General features: G+C 35.3%; 1 protein-coding gene across 2 annotated transcripts in view; it reads left to right on the top strand.

Moving 5' to 3' along the window:
- Kcnj3 (potassium inwardly rectifying channel subfamily J member 3) overlaps positions 1 to 22,559 on the top strand; it is a 144,181-nt gene that overhangs the window by 86,679 nt on the left and 34,943 nt on the right. The window lies entirely within an intron of this gene.

A 22,559-nucleotide genomic window follows, 5' to 3' on the forward strand; every position in this document is an offset into this window, starting at 1 on the left:
AATGACTGTGATTTTAACTCTCAAAGAAGGGTCCTTTTAGAATGTCCATAGGCTGATTCACAAGAACCCAGACAGAGCAATACTGGTGTTCAGATATTTCTTTCACTGGCTTTTCTCCAACTAAGCCCCAAGTAATGGATTGAATGTCTATGGCTTTAAACAATTTTGAGTGTTCTGAGTGAGATTTAAGTAATAGATTTAAACAGTGGTATATTACAGGACCAGACAAGGTTAGATGTGGGATTGAAAGACTTGAAGTTTGTCTTTGAGATACTTAGAAGATAGTTTCTGAAAAGAAATAACAAGCTAAGGGGAAATTGTGAATTTTGGAGGTATAAAATGTCTCTTTGTACAAGAAGTTAAAAAAAAATTCACATATTGCAATTACATATTCTAGACAGTGTTTAGGTATCTGACTAGGTTGCTTTTATATTTTTTTCCTGGTGATTTGATTGTCATATCATCATCATCATCATCATCATCATCATCATCATCATCATCATTATTACTTATCCCTTTTTTTACACTCCAGATTTTGTTCCTCTCCCAGTCCACCCTCCGATTGTTCCACCTCCCACTCCTCCTTCCTGCCCCTGTCTCCACAAGGATGCCCCCCCCAACCCCACCCCACCAGACCTCTCAACTCCCTGTGGCCTTAGTCTCTTTAGGATTAGGTACATCTTCTCTTTCTGAACCCAGACCTGGAAGTCCTCTACTATATATGTGTTGGAGGCTCCATATCACCTTTCGTATGCTGCCTGGTTGGTGATACAGTGTCTGAGAGGTCTCAGGGGTCGGTCTAGGTTAACTGCTGGTCCTCCTACAGGGTGGCCCTCCTCCTCAGCTTCTTCCAGCTTTTCCCTAATTCAACTTCAGGGGTCAGCAGCTTCTGTTCATTGTGGCCTTCAGGCATATATGCAGAGGCTATATTGATAATGATGTTTGTCATTTAGCAAAGTGAGCACTTTGCTTAAAAAAAAAAAAGTGAGTACCACCTATTACAAATGAAAGTAGAGAGTATGTAATTTTAAATCAGGACAGTGGAGCTCCCAGAGTATTGGCCAGTCAGTTTATTACCACTTCTCAAGTTTTTAATTTGGAAAATTACTTTAGTCAAAGAATATAGTGATTAGAAAAACAGCTGGAATAATTTATATAGGAAAAAGGGGGTTTTGTTTGTTTGTTTTTTTGGGTTGTTCTCTTTTTTTGGTTTGTTTGTTTGTTTTAATACTTGATGTGCAATCTGTGGCCACATTTGGCAGGATCAGCCATTGAATTTTAAAATTACTTCTTCCCACTCTATTATTGCATGGCTAACCAAAAGGCTGAGAAACATCTGCTGGGAAGTGCTCAGCAAAGGTTTATTTGTTTTCGGTTAGGTGAACAGAGAGTGCTTCAATGTTCAGGTTAGCTGCTTGGACTCTAGAAACAGCCATCTACTCCTCATGTCTCTTAGCATTTACTAAGATGCAATGTGTTACCTGGTGCTCTAACTGCTTGACCAATAAAGACAGTTGTCACTTTCCCAGTGTCTAAGTATTTTAAATACATTCTGTGGCCCATCTTTGAGTTGTTATCTTACTGTTAATATTAATAACTGTCTGCTTGTGTTTCATGGAGTTCATATGAGCCTTACATTATGTAAGTATTGTAAGAAGCTTTGACTGACACGAGTATGTTTACAATTAATTACAAGACTAACATAAAACGTTCTTGATGAAAATAGGGAGTAATTCAGAATTTCTTCTTCTCACAGGTTAATGTGCTGTTTGTTGTGAGTTCACAGTCATTAATAAATGTCTTTTTCTTTTGTTTTGTTGTGTTTTGTTTTGTTTTTTTGTTTTTCGAGACAGGGTTTCTCTGTGTAGCCCTGGCTGTCCTGGAACTCACTCTGTAGACTAGGCTGGCCTTGATCTCAGAAATCCGCCTGCCTCTGCCTCCCAAGTGCTGGGATTAAAGGCGTGTGCCACCACCACCTGGCTTCATTAATAAATGTCAACACATTTATTTATTTATTTATTTATTTATTACATTTTAGTGTTTTCATTTTGAAAACTACTATAGTTTTTTCAGTATGTGTATGCTATACACACAAACACACAGAGACATATGCATACCAATAGTTTGCTCTTCATAAGAAAGTGTATTGTGTATATTCCTTGTATATGCCATGTAAAATATATTTTTAGAGGCAGGGTTTCACGTTGTGGCCCAGGTTAGTCCCAAATAGATGATTATTATATCTCAGCAACCCATTTACTGGGATTGCAAGTATGTTCCAACACACACACACACACACACACACTGACTCCATAATTCATAATCACTGTTCATGAATACATTGGTTTTCATTTCAGATTTGACTAAAAAATGTACTGATTTTTGATGCATTTTATAATTGCTGAATTATTTAAAATATGTAACCCTTTGTGTAGACATCTTTTAAGTTTGATCATACAGATTTTGCATTGTTACCAGCAGGGGTGCTATGCATGAGAAACAGTGTATTTTTTGTGTGTGTGATTGTGTAAGTATACACTTATGTGTGTATAGTGGGAGAAGCTGGGTATTTAACATTTCATATATATATAATACATATATGTACAATATATTACATACATATAATATATTTGAGGAACAAGCTCTTCTGGCCTTCATTAGCATACCAGCTATCTGGCCCATGGTGATTCCAAGAGGAGTCACTGGATGCTTAGAGTCTGCCTTGATCATTTTCTTATATATGTATATTGTCTCACAAACTTGACAGGCTCCATAATCAAAGGAAGAAAAGAGCCCTTAGATTTCAATATGATCTATAATATTTTTGATGAGGGAAATACCTAACAGAGAATGAAGAAGCCAATGATCTGATTATGTACCTCTTTCTGTTGAGCGCTCAAAACTGAACCACTGGTCAATATAGCAATTTCTAGACCCACACTATAAATCTTGCTTTCTATTCATTCCAGTGTTCTAATATAAGCAACTCTTTGTGTCTTCTCATTTTTTTTAAAATCTCTATTGGTGGACTTCACTCATGAAGTTAATAAATACTTATTAGTATCCTTATTGACACAACACACTATTTCAATTTTAATGAACTTATTTTTGATAATCATTAAGAAAAAGCCCCATCCCCTGTAGAGCTTGCTGTCATCATAACGTGGAGTAGATTGTTTTGCTATTACATCAAGATACAGTAAGTAATGAGCATAAATGAAAATGAGATGGAATGGTGCAGAGGTGGGAAGAAGGTTGTAATCTTTTCTGTTTACACTCTAAACAGTTTGAATCTTTCTGAAAATGTAAAACGTGCATTTATGAATGTTATATAGTCTAGCATTAGCTTATGTAAATAAAATGAACAAGTTGGCAGTAACCTTTACAGAGGTTTGTAATTTTCAATAGAAAAGTCAGGGAACTGTCAATGGGAAGGTGACATTTGTGTTGCCTTGAAAAAAACGGATTAGACTTGCAAATGGCAGGACTCTGTACTACAAAGTTTGTTCTCCTCATCCTTGATACACACACACACACACACACACACACACACACACACACAAGCATACACACACTTGCTTATTTGCATTGTTTCTCAGGTCATCATTGCCTCCTTTGATTGGTTGGTTAGGTTCTCAGCCCTAGCACAAAATGGTTTACTGTTGAAACCTCAGAAAGCCTTGGGTGGAAGTTAACTAGTTTGTATGAGGTTGTAAGTTTAATTCCCAGGATCAAACACATTCACACATATATACATGAACATGTCCACACATACAAGCACACATAAATATTCACACACTTATACACACATGCACACACACACATGTCTTACACACACATCTCTGAACATACTTCAGATTCTTCAACTACAAAGAGTATCTGTCAGTATAGTAAAAATTATGAGAAAGGTAAATTCTGCCCTTTAAATTTATGAATCTTACTAGAATATGTGAATAATTTTAAAATCAGTAACATTGTCCAAACGTAGACACATGCTTTATGGATGCTTGATGAATGGTGAAGCAAAGAGCAGGATTGCTCTTCCTTCTTTATGCTTAGAATCTGCCTTAGTCATTCTCACATATTTGCATGTAAGGTTCCTCCTCTAGTTTCAGATCACATATTGTGTTTTCTCTGGTATTATTAGGTTTCACTGTTTAGTTTTTCATTATATTGTCTACACAATGAATTTTAATTGACCCTCAGTAGACAGAAATTTTTTTCTGCACTTTTTTAAAAAATATTCTCTTCACGTCTGTGTGGTTTTTTTTTATCCAGACTTATTTTTCTATAAAGCACATTTTAGTGCTTTTATAGAGCATAATCTTTGTAACAACTGCATTTTGAGTTCCATTTCATTTTTTTTTTTTTTTACTGGTATGCCTTTCCACAAGCTCTAAGTAGAATCCTGTTTATAACAGAGTATATTTCCAGTAAAATACATAAAAGCAAAACCTGCAATCGAGGTAGGACTTTTGAACCCTCATGGCCATTAGAGGAACAAGCTCCCCCAGCCTTCATGACCTCACCAGAACACAGCCTATCTGTCTCCTGGTGATTTCAAAAGGAGTCACTGGATGCCTAATATCTGTCTCAGTCATTTTCAGTTATTTAAATGCACCAATACTGAAGGTAAAATGTAGGGAGTTTGCTAACAGATTGCGGAGTAAAATTCCATTTCTGATTTCTTGTCACTTATGTGATCCAGGGAAGGTTAACTTTAATTTCTCTATTCTTTCTTATTCTGACCTGAGAAGTAAAAGTAAAATTACCACTAACTTTAGTGGTTTATTGTTAGAATTAAGTTAATAAGTACATATTTAAATTTGACATATGTTTATTGATTTATTTATTTACCTGAGAAAAAGAAAGGGGGAAGAAGAGATTGTGAATGCCATGACATGAGTATTAAGGTGACAGGAACTCATTCTTTGATCCTGCCATGTGGATCCCAACGTTAAACTCAGGCCCTCAGCACTGGCCGAAAACATGTTTACTAGCTTTGGCATCTCACCAGCACCAGCATTTAAAATTTAAGAGACTGATTGCCAAATGTCAAGAATTACATGAGGGGAGCACATTTATTCTTTATTTTATTTATACAAACAATAGATTTTCTTTGTTTGTTTTTTTCTATTCTTTCATTTGTTTTTAATTCTTTATCTTTTTTAGCAGTTCAGTCATTATCCCCCCACCCCCCCCCCCCCCGGTTCCTGCTCTGACTATTCCACATCCCATACCTAATCTTCTGTCTCTAAGAAAGTATTTCCACTTCCATTCCCACTACCATCCCACCAGACTTCTGCACTCCCTGGGCCCTCAAGTCACTTGAGATTTAGGTGCATTTTCTCTCACTGGGGCCAGACCAGGCAGTCCTCTGCTGTATATGTGTCAGAGGCCTTATATCAGATAGTCTATGATGTCTGGTTGGTGGCTCAGTATCTGAGGGGTCCAGGTTAGTTGAGACTGCTGCTCTTCCTATAGGGTTGCCCTCCTCCACAGCTTCTTCCAGCTTTTCCCTAATTCAACCACAGGGGTTCCCAGCTTCTGTCCATTGAGGTCCCAAGCTTCTGTCCATTGGTTGGGTATAAGTATCTACATCTGACTCTTTCAGCTGCTTGTTGGGCCTCGTGGAGAGCAGCCATGCTAGGACTCCTGTCTGTAAGTACATCACACCACCAGTAATACTGTCAGGATTGGAGACTCCCTTTGAGCTGGATCCCAATTTGAGCCTGTCACTGAACTTCCTTTTTCTCAGGCTCTTCTCCAACTTTATCCCTGTAGTTCTTTTAGACAGAAATAATTCTCGGTCAGAAATTTTTACTGTGGGATGGCAACCCCATCCCCTCCACCTGCTGCCCTGTCTTTCTACTGGAGGAGGACTCTACAAGCTACCAACACGTGTGGCTATATTTTTATCACAAAATTTGTTTTGGTTTTTGACAAATAATATGTCTTATTTAATCTTTAAAAAAAAAAAAGGTGGCAGGGAAAAGAAAAGATATTTGCACAGCATCCTCTTGCAAATGGTAGGGAAAACAAAGAACTCCCGAGGAAGTGAGCACATTCTATAAGATGTCCTGACGTCAGCTGAGTAATATATTCATATTGTAAGAAGGGAAAAGTCACACTGTAAAGATGTGTGCACAAGATTTGTATTTAATAACATATTTGAGATTAAAATAAAATAGCTAGCTACAGTGAGTTAACCTATACACACAGATGGACATTTCACAAACTCTGGACTGGTAGATTAAAGCGCTAAAAAAGAAGGTGATAGAATTAACCTCAGGTGAATTCCTATGGTGTTGATGAAAGAGTGCCTTTATCCTGGAATGCTGGGATGTATCAATGACATAAGTGCATACATGGCAGTGGAATTTTAGTGAGAGTAGATCAACCTCAGGATGAAGTCTTGTGAAGTTGAACTACTTTGTACTTATAAATAGAGTATCATTAAGTCTTTCTTCCTTTCTGTTTCAGAAAATATTTCAGTAACACTTTGAAATGATTTAAAATTGGTCCTCTTTCTTCCTGATTAATTACTGCATTGCACTGCAAGGGTGGTTCCAAAGTTGGTACAACATAGGAATTACACATTGAAGCAAAGGAACTGAAAGAGCATATTTTTACTTTCAAACCTTTAACATGAAGATCTTTGAAAATTTTAATTTAAGAGACTAAGATATATTTTCATTTAAAATTTTACTATGAAATTGATTCCCTTAACATTTTTTACTGAAATGATAGACTATAGTATGTAACAGGGATAGGGATATTATATAGTTGACTTGCTAGTTTGTGTTAAGAATATGTATGCATGATGAGTATACTAAAGATTCTAATGATCAGATATGTAAAATTTATATGAAAATCATCAATGTAAAATATAAGGCTTTTAAACTTTCTTTTAAAACTAATAAGCACAACAAAGAGAAAAGCATATGTGATATGCAGTAAGTAATATAAAAGGTACTCTTCCATTCTGCAACTGTCAACTTATAGAATAGTGACTCATAGTTTAATTGTACTCTTCATCCATGATGTTAAATTGAAATATTAGTCTGTGTTCTACATGCATCTAATCATAGTAGAAAGAGTCATTCATACTTTTAAAATTCAAAATCATGAAGAGGCTAAAAAGTGGTATGGTTATATCCCATTTTAAATACATATTGGGTTTTTTTTTTTTTTGAGAATTTAAGATTCCTAGATTTTATTTTATCCTACATTGAAATGGCCAAGTTATTTTGTTACATGGAGTGTGACTGAAACATAGGTCTCCTGGATTAGGAATAAAGAATTTAATTATAGTAGAGCTGGACTCAGGCATATGAATGTATTAGTGTCTGTCTTTCTTGCCTCTCAAGTACTACTTGATGGAAGTGATATTTAGACAGATACTATAAAACAATATTTTATTTTTTAATTATTGATATATCTAGCAGAGCAGGATTTCTAGGTCCAACACAAGCTTTGTACCATAGAACAGACAAACCTGTCTGTCATTTAAAAGAATATACAGGATACTCAGAACTCTGGTAGGCTGCCTATTTAAAACAAAACATATTAGTGGCACTAAATGTTCTGATCCAAGTTCAAACTTACCTTTGAATCTGTTATTGCATGGGCATAATGTAACTCTCCTCAACAGATTCTGTGTCTACAAGGCACAATATATACAACATTTTCTTAGGACTGTCACCAGGACTCCACATAACTTTAAACTACTGACTTCAACTCTTCCTCAAAGTGTTCCAGAATCAGCTCTCTATAAAACTCTACAGATAACAGTGTATTCTAGGCAGAGAAATATGGCTATTTTTTCCATTTTTTTCTCATTGACCCTTTCACTTGCCCAGAATAACTAATCCAGATTTACTAAGATACACTTATTCAGGCTCCAATGTGTCCTTAAAGAAAGAAACCCAAACCGAACCAAACCAACCAACCAACCAACCAACCAACCAACCAACCAACCAACCAACAAATAAGAACAACAACAACAGCAACAACAACTATTCTAACAGATGTTTGGTCAGTTAATTTGGACCTGCATTACTTTAGTACTAAAATTACTATATTTGATAGGTTCAGATAAGTCAGGGATATTGTTCATTACCTTTTTTAGTTTGATACCTCCCACTACAGATATATACACCAAAGATGGTGATATCAATAAATAACCATTTGTACCTCCTGGAAACTAATTTCAATCACATTTCTCTAGTCATCAGGACTTCATGATCTGGTAGTGGTTTATTCAGTACTTGAATAATGTTTATAATGAGTCCTGAGAAAATACCTGTTAAAGTCTTGTTTCCATGGATGCATTACAGTTCTGGGACCACATGTACTTCTGGAAAGAAATGCTAACATCTATTGTTCACACCACGTTTGGCTTAATTAGACATGGAACAGTTTTAATGTGTAAACAGTGCCTCCATTGTGCTTTCATAACAAGTTAGTAAGCCTTAAAGCCCTCAAGTCAGTTAAGAAAAGCTTCTTGTGGGAAAGACAGTGGGGCCTATAATATTTGACTTATAGCATGTGTCAAGTGGTTTCAACCTATCCCTTGGGATGATGTACTGATGCAGGTAGAGTTAGAAGACTTTTAAATTGAATTCTCTTTGATAATGAGTATAGGAGCTGGTACTGACAATTAATTTTTTGTGGTAAAGTTAGATAGACTCATAGACATTTTGTAAGAAATGGAAGACTGAGGAATTTAAGCTACCTAATTCCATTTGAGAGAGTGGTATTTGGATGGATTTCTTGTAGGAAAAGTTCCAGAAGTGACGCTGAAGGTAAATGATGATTAAAGTCTCCCTCTGCTCTATCCTTACTTGGATCTTGGGTGTCTCCCTATTTTCTGGGTGTTAGAGTTGTTGCCTCCCTCACAGTCCCCCAAAGACTGAGTTTCCCATTCTACGGACTATACATTCAACTATCTTTATTCCTTATTTCCCAGCACGGAGACTTGTCATGTGGAGTACCAATAATACATTTGATTTAAATTATCAAGTTGTTTTATTTTTTCCACAATGCCCTGTGTCATAATCAGAAATCACGGCAGTTAAGCAGTGCCCATTGTCTTTATGACCTAAAGATTATCACAATCCAATAAATGAATGTAGTCATTGAAAAATAATTGAATAGGTATTCTTAAGTGATTTTCTTATCAGACTGCTACCTTGCCTGTGAACCTACTAGGCCTCTTTAGGGATATTATTAGGGTAGCAGGCAAGTATTATGACTAATAACAGGATATAATCACAGTCTTTTGAGGCGTCTGTATGACTCCACTGTTCATTAATTCTGATCTTTACCCAGGAGAGCACCAAGGAAAGAAGTATCTTTGAGGAACAACACTACATTTACTGATGTTGTGCTTTAAGACAAGACAAAGAAAATATTCAGACATCTTTTTTAGTTTGCACACACAGTGATACAGCCTTGAAATACCAACAAGTGAGAGGTAAAAATCAGATAAATAAGAAGTTCAAATCCATCACCTGCTACTTTTAGATTAATTAGGATATATTAGATCATGCTCAAGAATACTTTGCTAAGGACTGTAAATTTGCTTTTTAATTGGTGTGCATTAATCACACAAAAGAGTTTTTCCACATCATCATAGCATTTCTGTATATGTATCAAAAATGTTGTGCCTTTTAGAAACTATGTCACTCCTTACATAGCATTTCAAAATGAAAAGCAACATAAAAGCTCCCAACATAGTCCACAGACTGTTGACCTGCTATGGGGTGATATTTGAAACACAACCACAGTATTCTTGGATGATAATGTTCCAAAAAGACAGAATCACGAGGCAGGCTAGCTTTATTGTCCAAAAGGATAGGGCTGGTATTGACTGAACAAACTCAACATTTTATAACAGTCTTGCCCCTATCTCCAGATGTAGTAGGTTCAGGCAACTTCAGGAATCTCTGTCTAACAGTGTATTCTTTGTAATGTAGCAGATCAGGGCTAAGAGAAGAAACCTTTGGCCTTAGTGAATTGTGAATTGTAGATCTTTTTCCAGATTCTCAATTAGACAGGGAGGACAAAATAAGAAATTTTATTCAATATAAATGAAATATAAATGAGAGATTAAAACTTTTGGTATGCAAGGCAGAGAGAGAGAGGAAGAGAGAGAGAGGGAGAGAGAGAGATGGAAAGGGAGAGGGAGAGAGAGAGAGAGAGAGAGAGAGAGAGAGAGAGAGAGAGAGAGAGAAAGACTCTTAGCTACAATGGTACTGTGAAAGTGACTAGATAGTTAAGTGATAAAGTCATGTTAATTACAAAATTGAAAGGCAATGTCACTTAGACATAAAAGAAATCATGAACACCCATACAAGGATGATAATAATGAATAATAAAATCATAAACTTGCAATTTTAAAGCTCCTTATGTCAAAAAATAAAAGGTTTTCTGGGTCTTTAAGTCCTTAAAAATTGTGATATAGATGCTGAAGTATAGTTCTTTACAGTTTGGGGCTTCTGGTGCTGGGTAGGAAAAACTCAGTTATAATTAAAGGGGAGGCCATTGGGAGTTTGACCATGCTTTGTTGAGTATTTGGACAACACAAGTTAGACATCGTGTTAGTGTGTGTGTGTGTGTGTGTTTTGTTCTATGGGAGAAGGTGCAAAGGTGGGAAGGTGTAATTGAGATGAATGGGAAGTGAGTGGGATCAGGGTACATTGTATACATTCCCAAATAATTATTAAAAATCATGTTCCGAGAAAAAAGGAAGTAGATATATAAACCTAAAAATATCTTCAAGAACCCCCTGAAACTGACAGGATTCACTCAGTTTAATTCATATTAAGATGTTCAGATCATTACTGCTACTTAGAAGAGGCGTTGGCAAACTCAGACAATCAGATAGGATGGTCTTTAACCTATAGCTATGCCTATATGTGTGCAATGTGCTTTTTGGATATATAGTTTTCATAAGAAGTATCTCATGCTAGTTTGAAGTTTCATAATGGCAGTGGACTTTGTGTACCTTTGACTTTGGTAAGCAACCACTTCCCATATTCCTGTAAGTAACCCCAATAAAGTTCACCAATTCAACAACAATAAACAATAAACAACAATGCCTTGATCAAAGATGTTTCCTTATTTATCAGTTGTGTTTTAGAAAGGTGTTAGTTGCACCTATTTTTTTTAAATTAACTTCAACTATCTACAATTTTAGACAGAGTCTTTCTCTACACCCTAGACTTTCATAGAAGTCTTTATGAGGGTCAATTTGACAACAGATGTGGGGTTCTCATACTTCAGTTTTGCAAAGGCTGAGTGAAATTACAGCTTGACCTATAGTGCCTGATTATTTATGATTTTGGAAGCAACACTAAGAACCATACTGGGTTGGAATAGCTTAGTCTCTGAGAGCTCCCAGATGTCCAGGTTAGTTGTCTCTGTTGGTCTTCTTGTGGGGTACTCATTCCCTGCAGAGCCTTCCATCCTTTCCCCAACTCTTCTTTAATAGTCCTCAGCATTCATCCAGTGTTTGGCTGTGGGTATCTGAACCTGTTTCATTCAAATGCTGGATAGACCCTCCCAGAGATCAGTTATGCTAGGCTCCTGTCTGCAAGCACAACAGATGATCATTAATAATTTCAGGGATTGTTGCTTGCCCATGGGATGGGTTTCAAGTTGGGCAGGTGATTGGTTAGCAGTCTCTGCTCCATCTTTGTCCCTATATTTCTTACCAACAAGATAAATCTGGGTTGAAAAATGTATGGGAGTTGGTGTGTTTATCCCTCCACTGGGGGTCCTGCTTGTACAGGAAGAAGCCTATAGAGGCTCTATATCCCCACTGTTCAGCATCCTGGCTAAGGTTGAAAACATTGACTCCTAGGAGCCTCCTGCATCTCAGGTCTCTGGGACTTCCTAATAATTCCTGCAATGCCCCCCCCCCCCCCAAGTAGCTACAGATTTCCATTCATTCTCCTCTTCTTATGCATACCTGAACCTGCTCCCCCCTTGCTCTCTACTCCACCCACTTGCTTCCTTACCTCTGCCTCTTATGACTATTTCTCCCCCTTCTAAGTGGGATTCAACATCCTTGCTTGGGTCTTCCTTCTTGTTTAACTTTTTGGGGGGTTTGGGGTATATCATAGGTAGAATGTACGTTTTTGGCTACTATCTTTTATCAGTGAGAACATATCACACATGTTCTTTTGGGTCTGGGATACCTCACTCAGGATGTTATTTATTAGCCCCATGCATTTATCTGCAAAATTTATGATGTCCTTATTTTTAATAGCTAAATAGTATTTCATTGTGTAAATAACCCATATTTTCTGAAGCCATTCTTTGGTTGAGGACATCTGGGTTGTTTCCAATTTCTGGCTGTTACATATAAAGCTGCTGTGAACATAGTGGAGCATGTGTTCTTTGCTGGGGTCTAGCATATGGGTATATGCCATGTGCAGTATACCTGAGTCTTAAGATAGAACTATTTTCTTTCTTTTTTTTTATTAAAAAAAATAACCAGAATGATTTACAGAGTGATCATATGTTTGCAATCCCAGAAGCAATGGAGGAGTGTTTCCCTTTCTCCTCTTCTTCTCCAGGATGTGGTGCTGCTTGAATATTTGATCTTAGCAGTTCTGATTCATGTAAGATGGAATCTCAGGTCATTTTGATTTGCATTTCCCTGATGATTAAGGATGTTGAACATTTCTTTAAATACTTTTCAGCCATTTGATATTGCTCTATTGAGAATTTTCTGTTTAGCCCTGTATCCTCTTTCTTAATTGTGTATTTGGTTTGTTGGAGTCTAACTTTTGCAGTTCTTTATATATTTTGAACATTAGACTTTTGTCAGATGTAGGATTAGTGAGATCATTTGCCAATTTGTAGGCTGCCATTTTGTCTTATTGACCAAAAATTTCTTGAGGAGTGTTACTCTTTTTTTTTTTTTTCTGTCAAGTCCCAAGCTATAGTTAATGCTCAAGTGGGTTTATCCAGCTACGCTCAGAATCAGAAAATATTAAGTAAGAAACATTTCAGTGCATCCTTCTAACAGTTCAGCAAACTGATTATGGAAGAAGAATTGAAGTTTTAAAAATCATCTATATGTTATTAAATTTTTATTATTTTATTTTGAGGGAATGTAATTAAATCATTTTCACCTCTGTCTTCCCTCTAAACACTGTACCTCCTTGTTCTATCTCAAATTCATGGCTTGCTTTTTTCATTAGCCAGTGTGTGTGTGTGTGTGTGTGTGTGTGTGTGTGTTTTCTTTTTAGTTTACAAGTTACTCTTAGGCAAAGGAAAAGTCCCATTTAATCGTCTTTCCCACTAGTCAGTGAAAAAATACATGCTATTGTTGTTGGGGGCCGACTTTTAGCAGAAAGCGGCTATCAGCTTTGCAGCCATCTTGAGCCATATACCCTGACATGAGATTTAAATTACAATAGCCTACAACAGCTGAGAACACTCCGATAATCTTGGTTTAGATACCTTGAGATTAAAGGTGTGTGAGATTAAAGGTGTGTGACTTAATAGTATACTTAGAAGTATAGAGATCAGAGTTAGAGACAAGACCTAAGGGCATGATTAAAGGTGTAACTTAGAGGCGTGGCTTAGAAGTGAGACATATAAAAGGCAGAGACAGAACAGATCAGAATTGAGACGATAGAAGACATTAGGGAGACGAGAGAGAGAGAGATTCATACACATCAGACATTAGGTAGAATCTGCTGTCACCCTCACTCTTGCTGAACTCCCGACCTGAAGACCGGAGCGGCAGCTTGGGCCGGGATACAGTGGCCGCCCAAACATGAGTCGGCCCGGGCCTCAATATTTTGCTCAGGCCGAGACATTTATTTTGGCTGCCACAACTTGGGGCTAGTGCGGTCCCCAACATTACTATTGTAAAGGAGGATATTTTTTACTGAAACATAAAGTAACTTGGGATAGTTTTAAATGTTTATGACCCATTTTATGAGCACTACAAAAGTAATTGAGTGATATCTATTTAATTTTTCTAATAAATACTTAGTGACTATTACAAAAATAAAGCATTCTTCTAACTATGAAAAAAGTAAAGCTATTCAAATTTTAACCCTATAATTAACAAAAATGTAAATGATATTAACAGAAGCAAATAAGCATTCATATCAGGAATGGGTTGACAGCCTGCCTTATCATATGTGAAAGTCATTCTAACTTAATATAAGAAAAATAAGAGTTTGAGAAAAATAATCTTATAACTGAATGTGTATATTTATCTGTAATTCTAAACAGTCTTTGGACATCAATCTCCACACTTTTCTACATTACCATTGTTAATTTATGACTCTGTTGTTATGAACGCTGCAGTCTTATAGACTTCCTAAAGTTATTTCAGATCAATTTTAAGGCACGGAGTTAACTGCTTTTATTCCCAGAATAATCCAATTCTCTTAAATTAAAGGATTCAAGTATATAGTAATATATATATATATATATATATATATATATATATATATATATATATATATGTAATTTAAATCACACACATACACACATGCGTGTGTGTGTGTGTGTGTGTGTGTGTGTGTGTGTGTTTAGATTTCTCTTTTCTCAATACTGGAATTTGATACAGTTTTTACAAAGTCTGTTTTGATTTATTTTGATTGTTGTGTAGTTTGTAGTTTGAAAAAGGTATTTCCCTGTTAGGCTCTTGTACTTGAAGACCTGGTCCTCAGTTATTAGCATTCTTTGAGACGGCCTGTAGGAACCTTTAGGTAGGTTAGCCTTGAGGTAACAAACTGGTGATTGGCTTTGGGGTTAATGTAATTACTCTCTCTCTCTCTCTCTCTCTCTCTCTCTCTCTCTCTCTCTCTCTCTCTCTTTCACACACACACACACACACACATACACACACATATTCATTCTCTCTCTCACACTTACATACACTCACTTTCTCTCTGTCTCTCTGTCTGTCTCTGTCTCTCTGTCTCTCTGTCTCTCTCTCTCTCTCTCTCTCTCTCTCTCTCTCTCTCTCTCTCTCTGTGTGTCTTTGTCTCCCTATTGTCCTGTCTCTCTGTTTCTTTGTCTATCTGTCTCTGTCTCTGGCTATCCTTCTGATTCCTCTGTGTGGTGTCAGAACTCTCTTCATGGTTACAGAAATTACTTCAATTAAGAATTCAAAGTTTGCCGGGCGGTGGTGGCGCACGCCTTTAATCCCAGCACTTGGGAGGCAGAGGCAGGTGGATTTCTGAGTTCGAGGCCAGCCTGGTCTACAGAGTGAGTTCCAGGACAGCCCGGGCTATACAGAGAAACCCTGTCTCGAAAAACCAAAAAAAATAAAAAATAAAATAAAAATTTTTAAAAAATCAAAGTTTAAGACCTTTTTTCTTCTGTTCTAATATTTTTAACCTCCTCAGTGTATTCTGGCAGAAAATAGGTTTAAATATTTATGCTAATTTTCCAGTTGGTAAAGTTACAGATTTTACTCTTTGGAACTGGATAGCTTACCATATAACATGAAACAAAATTATTTGATTGTACTATCAAGTATTATTTGAGTTGAATCAAAATTTAAAAACAGAGTGCAAAGTATTTAATGAATATTACTGATTTTGAAAATAACAAACTCTTTTCCTAAGGACAAAATGTTCAGAGCGAGGTAGTCCTTGGCTTCCAGACCTGAGTAACATCAGCTCCCATCTTTCTCATTCAAAAATAACAGTGTATTGCTGACCTATGGAATCAGAGACAGCTTCATTTTCCCCATACCATGTTCTAGATGAGTTTACATGCTTCAGAGAATAGTCTTTCCTGTAGCAATTCCAAATGTCCACTGCAAGCACTTGATGTTGGTGTTCATGCATTGCTTTCAGACTGTTCCGATTTCTTCTTCACGAATGTTCCTTAGGGTTTAGTTATATCTTATGTTCTGCAGTCTTGCCATTGTATCCTTAAAAATCCTTCAATATTATTACTTAGCACATTTTAAAAATGAACTTTCTTTTAAAGTAACTAAACTTACTGAAAGTTTTACTTAGTTATATAAACTTTAATTTCAAGTAACAAAAGGACTATTGAGGTTTTCATTACCAGGGGACAGCTGTTAGGATAGAAAACACTTGTACAATTTAAATATTATGTCTACCAAGTTATAGAGTAATAATAAAATTCCTAAAGAGTTAGGGAGTAAGAAAAAGAGGTATATGACAGAAGAAACTCTCAAAGTGAAGTTGGTAAGAATTATTTTTCTTATTTGTTAATTTTAACTTTTATATGAATAGAATATTTTCAAAGGTTTTCACTTGAACTATTGTGTCATCAAATTAATTATCATAAAAAGTCTCAGAAACACATTGGAATCATCAAATTCCAAGAACAAAGTGGAATAAAGAGGTCCCTATTGTAAGATAGAATATTAAACAATCCTTTTATACTGAGGAGGAAATTTCTGAATCATAGCCATAAGCAGGTAAGACACTTCCCACAGACCCCATGACTTGCCCAGAGAGAAGGCTGTATATATTTTATGTGGGTCACAGACACATATCTGCTGTAGTCTTCAGAAACCAAGCAGATATGTAAATTAGACTATTTAATTTTAAAATTTATCTTCAATATAAGCATTTCCTTTAAAATAATTATTCTTTATAAATTATTTTCTTGTATGTTCTTGGCATGAGTATATAGCATGTTTTGAGTAAAACTTACCCTTAATGAGAACATAAGATTATCAATTCATCTACACAGATTTCTTTGCGTTATAGACAATTTCAACAGTTAACTCCTCTCTACAGATCCATGTAAATAATTGAGAATATCAATCATGTTCTTTCATCTTTTTCTCAGTTCCTACTCTATGTCATGTTTGTAAAATGGTTGCATTAAACATCAATATTGACTACATTGTAAGCCTTCAGCAGTGTCCTGCTTTGTGATTTATTTATAGTTTTATATCATGTTGTTGGAGAAAAATCAATAAGATGGACAGATGGAAAATTTGTTTGTTACCCTTGTATCGATCTAGCACGCCCTTACTCAAAGCCATAAATGAAGTACTGTTGCATTTTGTTTAGAGATGTCCTTTCTAACAGGATTCTGTATGTAATGTATACATGTCCTTGCACATCTGTGAGCTACATGAGCAGTTCTCTTGTTAGTGCTTCCATTCAATACCAGCCTCACTGCTTGCTTGTCACCTCTACTGGACTGCCACTTCTCATAGTGGTGGAGAGGTGCCCACCTCAAGGTCTTTTCAGTTATTGTCTATTTTTCCAGAAATCTTACTCATAGAAAAGAATCAGGGTGGTGCATATGCATGTATGTGTGTATGCGTGTGTGCATGTGTGTGTGTGTGTGTTTGTGTCTGTCTGTCTGTCTGTCTGTGTCTGTGTATGGATGTTTGCTAGCCTTTATATAATAGGATAGCATAAAAGTGGATAGAGGTGGCTCTCTCCTCCCACCACATAGTTACAGAGTTGTCAGGCTTACATTAAGTACCTTTATCCAACCTTGATATTAAATGGATACTTAGCAGCCCAGAAAAGCTCTTCTAACAGATGATCTCATAATTTCTTTTATTCATTTAAAAATTGCTATTAGGGAAGAATTTCTGGCAATGCAAGATGTAATTTTTTTTTTCTTTGCTGCTTTATTTTCTTCAAGAAATGATCACTGAAAGACCTAAGGTTGTTCAATTATTTTTTTTTCTTTCCTTTTTTGTAAATCTCTACCTTTTCCTTTTAGAATTCATATTTCATGATGGTGTTATTTTGCTTGTCACTTACTAAATATACAGAATTGTTAGTTAAATAGGGGGAGAAGCCTTTATTTGAAATTCACAATATTTTAATGTAAATGAGTAAATTAACACAATCACATAAACGAATGAGATTTCAAAGCTAATGAAGGTACCCGTACCTAGAACTAGATTTCTACCTGTAACTGCTTTAAAACATCCTATGAACTCTTGAAAATATAAGGCATTAAGAATCAATTTCAGTGTTACACACATGCATAACACTGAATAATGTAAATAATGCACAATCTATGCCTATTCTGTATGGCTTTATGTATAAAATAATAAACAAATATATAAAGTAAATAAGTAAATGGAATTAAAATTAAAAATAGACTTTTAAATTTTCCTTAAGACCTTAGGAGAAATACTTTTTTCTGGGTTGATGTTTTCATTCAAGTATTAAGTACTTTGTAGAAACATTGGAAATTTAGAATTCAAAACAACCCAGTGTTAGCCTTTCTCTCCTTATTGCAATTGCTTGTTGACCTTTACAAAGTCACTAATAATAGTTCTGTAGGTCACAGATAAATCCCAACAGTGATATTAAACAAATCAAGACTTTGTTTTGTTCTCATGGCAAGTGATTCTGTCCCTAGGCATTATATCATGGTTGTGGCAATCTTCTGTTATAAAAGTGATTTATGTGTGGAAACAAGAGAATACTACAGTCATTCAAGTGAACTAATTGCATTCCAGAAACAATCTTTTTTCTCTCCTCTGATAATAAACCAAACCTATGTTTGGTTTTCTTCCAATTAATTCATATTCTGTTTTCATTCTAATAATAACCTGCAATACACAGCCTTAATCATGGTAAGCAGTTTCAAATCATTTTGTCTCATCACGGTGTTGGATAAACACTTCTGATTTAAACTTCAATAATTCAACATTAGTAGAGCTCATATGAGACTTAGATGTCTGACAGAAAATCTCAACAGGGATTACTTAGTAATTATTGGTTTCATTGAGGTTTACGTAGCACTGCAGTTAGCTATGAGCCAGAAACCCAAGCCCTAGAGAGCAAACCAAGCCAAGCTTGCACAATCATTGCTGTTCACCTATTAGACATGTCATAAAAATGAAATTGAAGTCTCTCTAGTGAGGAATCAAACTGTCTAAAATCTCATATAATTTTAGAATCACGGAAATGTAAAAACGAGAGAACTCAATTAGATTACCTAATCACTTCTCCACCTTTTTTTTTCTCTTTAGGGACTGTTGTCTTAATGCCATATTTGATTATTTTGTGAAGCTATTGAAATGACTTGGTCCAGAACAATTCTATACTTCCCTCAGGAGAACTTGCCCTGCTCTAATAGATTTCATTGTAAGGAAGTGATTTCTAATGGTGAATTATTTTTCTCTCTTGATTTCACATGGTTCTCCACTTTCAACATTTGTTTGGTATCCATTTGTTTCTATATCTTTTACACAACCCATGTCACACAAACAAACAAACAAACAAATAGGTAAATACTACATTTCATTCTATGAGATTAAAATCATGAGCAATGAAACTCCTGAAAGATAAAACCTAGTTAATTGATATTATATTTATTAATCAAAGAAGAAAATCTCTTTGAATGTTATGTATTTAAATTGCCACAATCGTTTTTGTAAGATTACTCTCTTCTTACCTGCTTGTTGAAATCATGAATGACACTGGATTACACAAATGAAATATTCATATCAAACTTTTCAGGGTACAGAACTATGATAAATATTCTACTGCTGAGTTCTGGGAAAAGCAATATGCATTTATCACAAAGTTATGGATTATCTTGGTCTCCTCTAATTTGTGAAGGATGATATATCTTGTCTCAATCTGTGAGGTATCACTCAACTATCACTGTTACTAAGTCTGATTCTATAGACATTTTACATTAGACTTTTTCATACATGTTTATATTAATTATTTCCATTGTTTTTGAATAGCAAGTATTATTACCTTCCTCTATATAATGTAAAAGGTGAATTGAAGCTGAAAAAAATAGCACAGTACAGCCAGAAGTTTAACAAAAATATGTGTTTTCTAAGAACAAAGAAAATGTTATTAACCTCAGTACTATGCTGCTGATCTCTGCTCATTTTTAAGAACATTATGAATATTTATTAGCTTTATTAGAATCAAGTGACCAACTGAATATAATAGAATTATCACAGTATCCAAACTTCTGTGACAGTCATATGTTATAAACTATCTCTGAAGTTTCTCTTTGTGTCTCAGGGTGAACACAGAGATTATCCACAAACTTTAAATCACCAATGGAAGTTATGAATGGTACCAAAAACAGAGAGTAAGGAAAATATGAATAAAGGCTGACTTAGGCCAAAAATTTTATATTCTCAGTGTACCCATGCAAAAGTTTTGAATATAAACTTTTTAGCAACTTCAGTTCATTATAGCTTACAAAACAACACAAGGATAGAGGGCTGTTATATTTATTTTCTGATTTAGTTAAGATCAAGAAGGAATAATTAATACTTATTTTCTATAGATTATGTAGCACATCTTTATACCAACATCATACCATGTAATTCTTTTATTTTTCCAAATAATACATTTTTTTTTCTAATAGCAATACCACTATTATAACAGGAAAATTAAAAAAATCGAATGCAGGATTGTATCATAATTTTCTAGCTTTTCTAAAGTGTTTCCCTTTAGAGTTGATGTACTTAAATCTGAAACATAAGTGATGTGGGCTGCTGTTGCTCTGCCCCTTACTGTTTTTAAATGTTCAATTATAAATAATTTTAGAATTATTTAAACACTGACAAGTAGTTTTGATTTTCGAACATTTTCAACACATTTCCTTCTAGTAATATTATAATCATGGCATAGTGCTCAAAAATCAAAAAATTAACATCACAACCAAGATTATTGGCTAAACAATAGGTTTCACCACACAAACTAACAGTAAGTTCCCATTACTGAAGACAAAACTTACAAAACTCATTGAATATGGAGAAGGTAAACTCGTGCATGCATAGAGCCTTCACCACTACATGTTGGCATCTTTGGAATAAGAAAGTACTCTACAGACTATCAAAGGAGAAATGTGAACCCTAACCCAGCCACTAAGCCTTTGACCTTCAATGGTGTCCTGACTGCAAGATTTCTAGTACAAGGGTGGCAGAAATCTTTTAAAAATAACCAACTAATATCTGACTTAATGTAAGACCCATTCCACCCTCATGATTTAGACCCATAGCCAACATTGCTTGGGTAAACAAGAACCAGAGACTAGATAGCCATGGATCTATGGTAAGTCAAATACTACTGTTCTCATAGAAGAGCATAGCAATGAAATGACTCCTGATAACATTCTGTATAGATCAGTGCAGTGCTCAGTCATCATAAAAAAAACTGCCTCCTGCAGCAAATGGAAACAAATACAGAGACTCAAAGCCAGAGAATTTGCAGAGTGGAAAAAATTGGAACACTCAGCCATAAATAGGAAGTATCCATCAAATCCTCCTCAGGGGTCAGAGAACTTTGAAGATGAAAAAGCTGTAATATCCAGAGGCGACGGAGGAGGACACCCTGGAAACAAGATCCACTTACTTAGCAGGATTAACGCACACATTCACTCAAAGTGATTGTAGCAACATGCACAGAGTCCGTGTGGGTCTGCACCAGATGGGTCCTTGAGCTGAGAGGAGAAGTGGACCCATGCCCCCATCCTAACCCAGAAGCTATCTTCTACTGATAACCGCTTGTAAATGAAAGCTTAGTTTTGTCCAAGAGAGTATAACAGGGGAAACAAACTGCTCTTACAGCAGATCGCATGTCCAGGAGTATATACCGAACAGAAAAATAAATGCAATGGCTTTATTGGAGGTTCCTTTTCTCTAAATGTCCTATAAGGGTTTTGGATTTTTTAAATAATTTTTATATTATTTTTACTTTTAGTCAATTTTATTTACTTAAACAGATATAACTATATACATACACAGGAATACATACATATATGCATGCATACACACACACACACTATATATATATATATATATATATATATATATATATATATATATATATTTCAATATTCATTTTATGCTACTGGTCTTTTATGTATATATTTTGGCTTACAGTTTAGTGCTTTTATGGGATTGTTGGGTTAAACAAAGGGCCTCTGCTTTAATATCTATTTGTGTGCTTTTTATGGAATCTTTTCCTTCTGTTATGTCCTGCCCTGATGTGGTGGTTGTTTTTTTTTTTTTTTTCTATCATAGTATATTCTTTCATATTACATAGTATTGTGTTTTGTGTTATGTTGTATTTCTGAGAGATAAAGAGATTATAGATCCAAAATGGTGGAAATGAGAGGAATAGAGGGAGAGAAAACAGTAAGCAGGACATATGATATGAGAAAAATATCTGTTTTCAATAACATGGAAAAGGTATTAAATAATAATTGGAATTTTCATTAAGAGAGAACTCATATTTGTGACTGAAAGGTCACTAGGAAACAACTAATAAGAATTCATGAAAAACCTATAGAAAGTGAGGGGAGTGTGGGGCAGGAGCAGAGTGGTGAGCGCAGATTTAGAAAAGTAGTTTCTACTCATTTTAGCCCATATTTAGAAAGTATTTTCTGTGAGACATGAAGTCAGTGTTTTAATACAATGGTACAAACAACATTGACATATTATTTGCCTTACAGATATTAGCTTTTAAGGAGAACAATAACTAGTAACAATAAATGTATTTTTATTCTAAAAAAGAGTTTAATAGTCACAGCACTAATTACTAGTAACTGACCACTACTCCATTGGTGCTACT

The sequence above is a fragment of the Arvicanthis niloticus genome, chromosome 2 (genome assembly GCF_011762505.2).
Source record: "Arvicanthis niloticus isolate mArvNil1 chromosome 2, mArvNil1.pat.X, whole genome shotgun sequence".
Classification (NCBI taxonomy): domain Eukaryota; kingdom Metazoa; phylum Chordata; class Mammalia; order Rodentia; family Muridae; genus Arvicanthis; species Arvicanthis niloticus.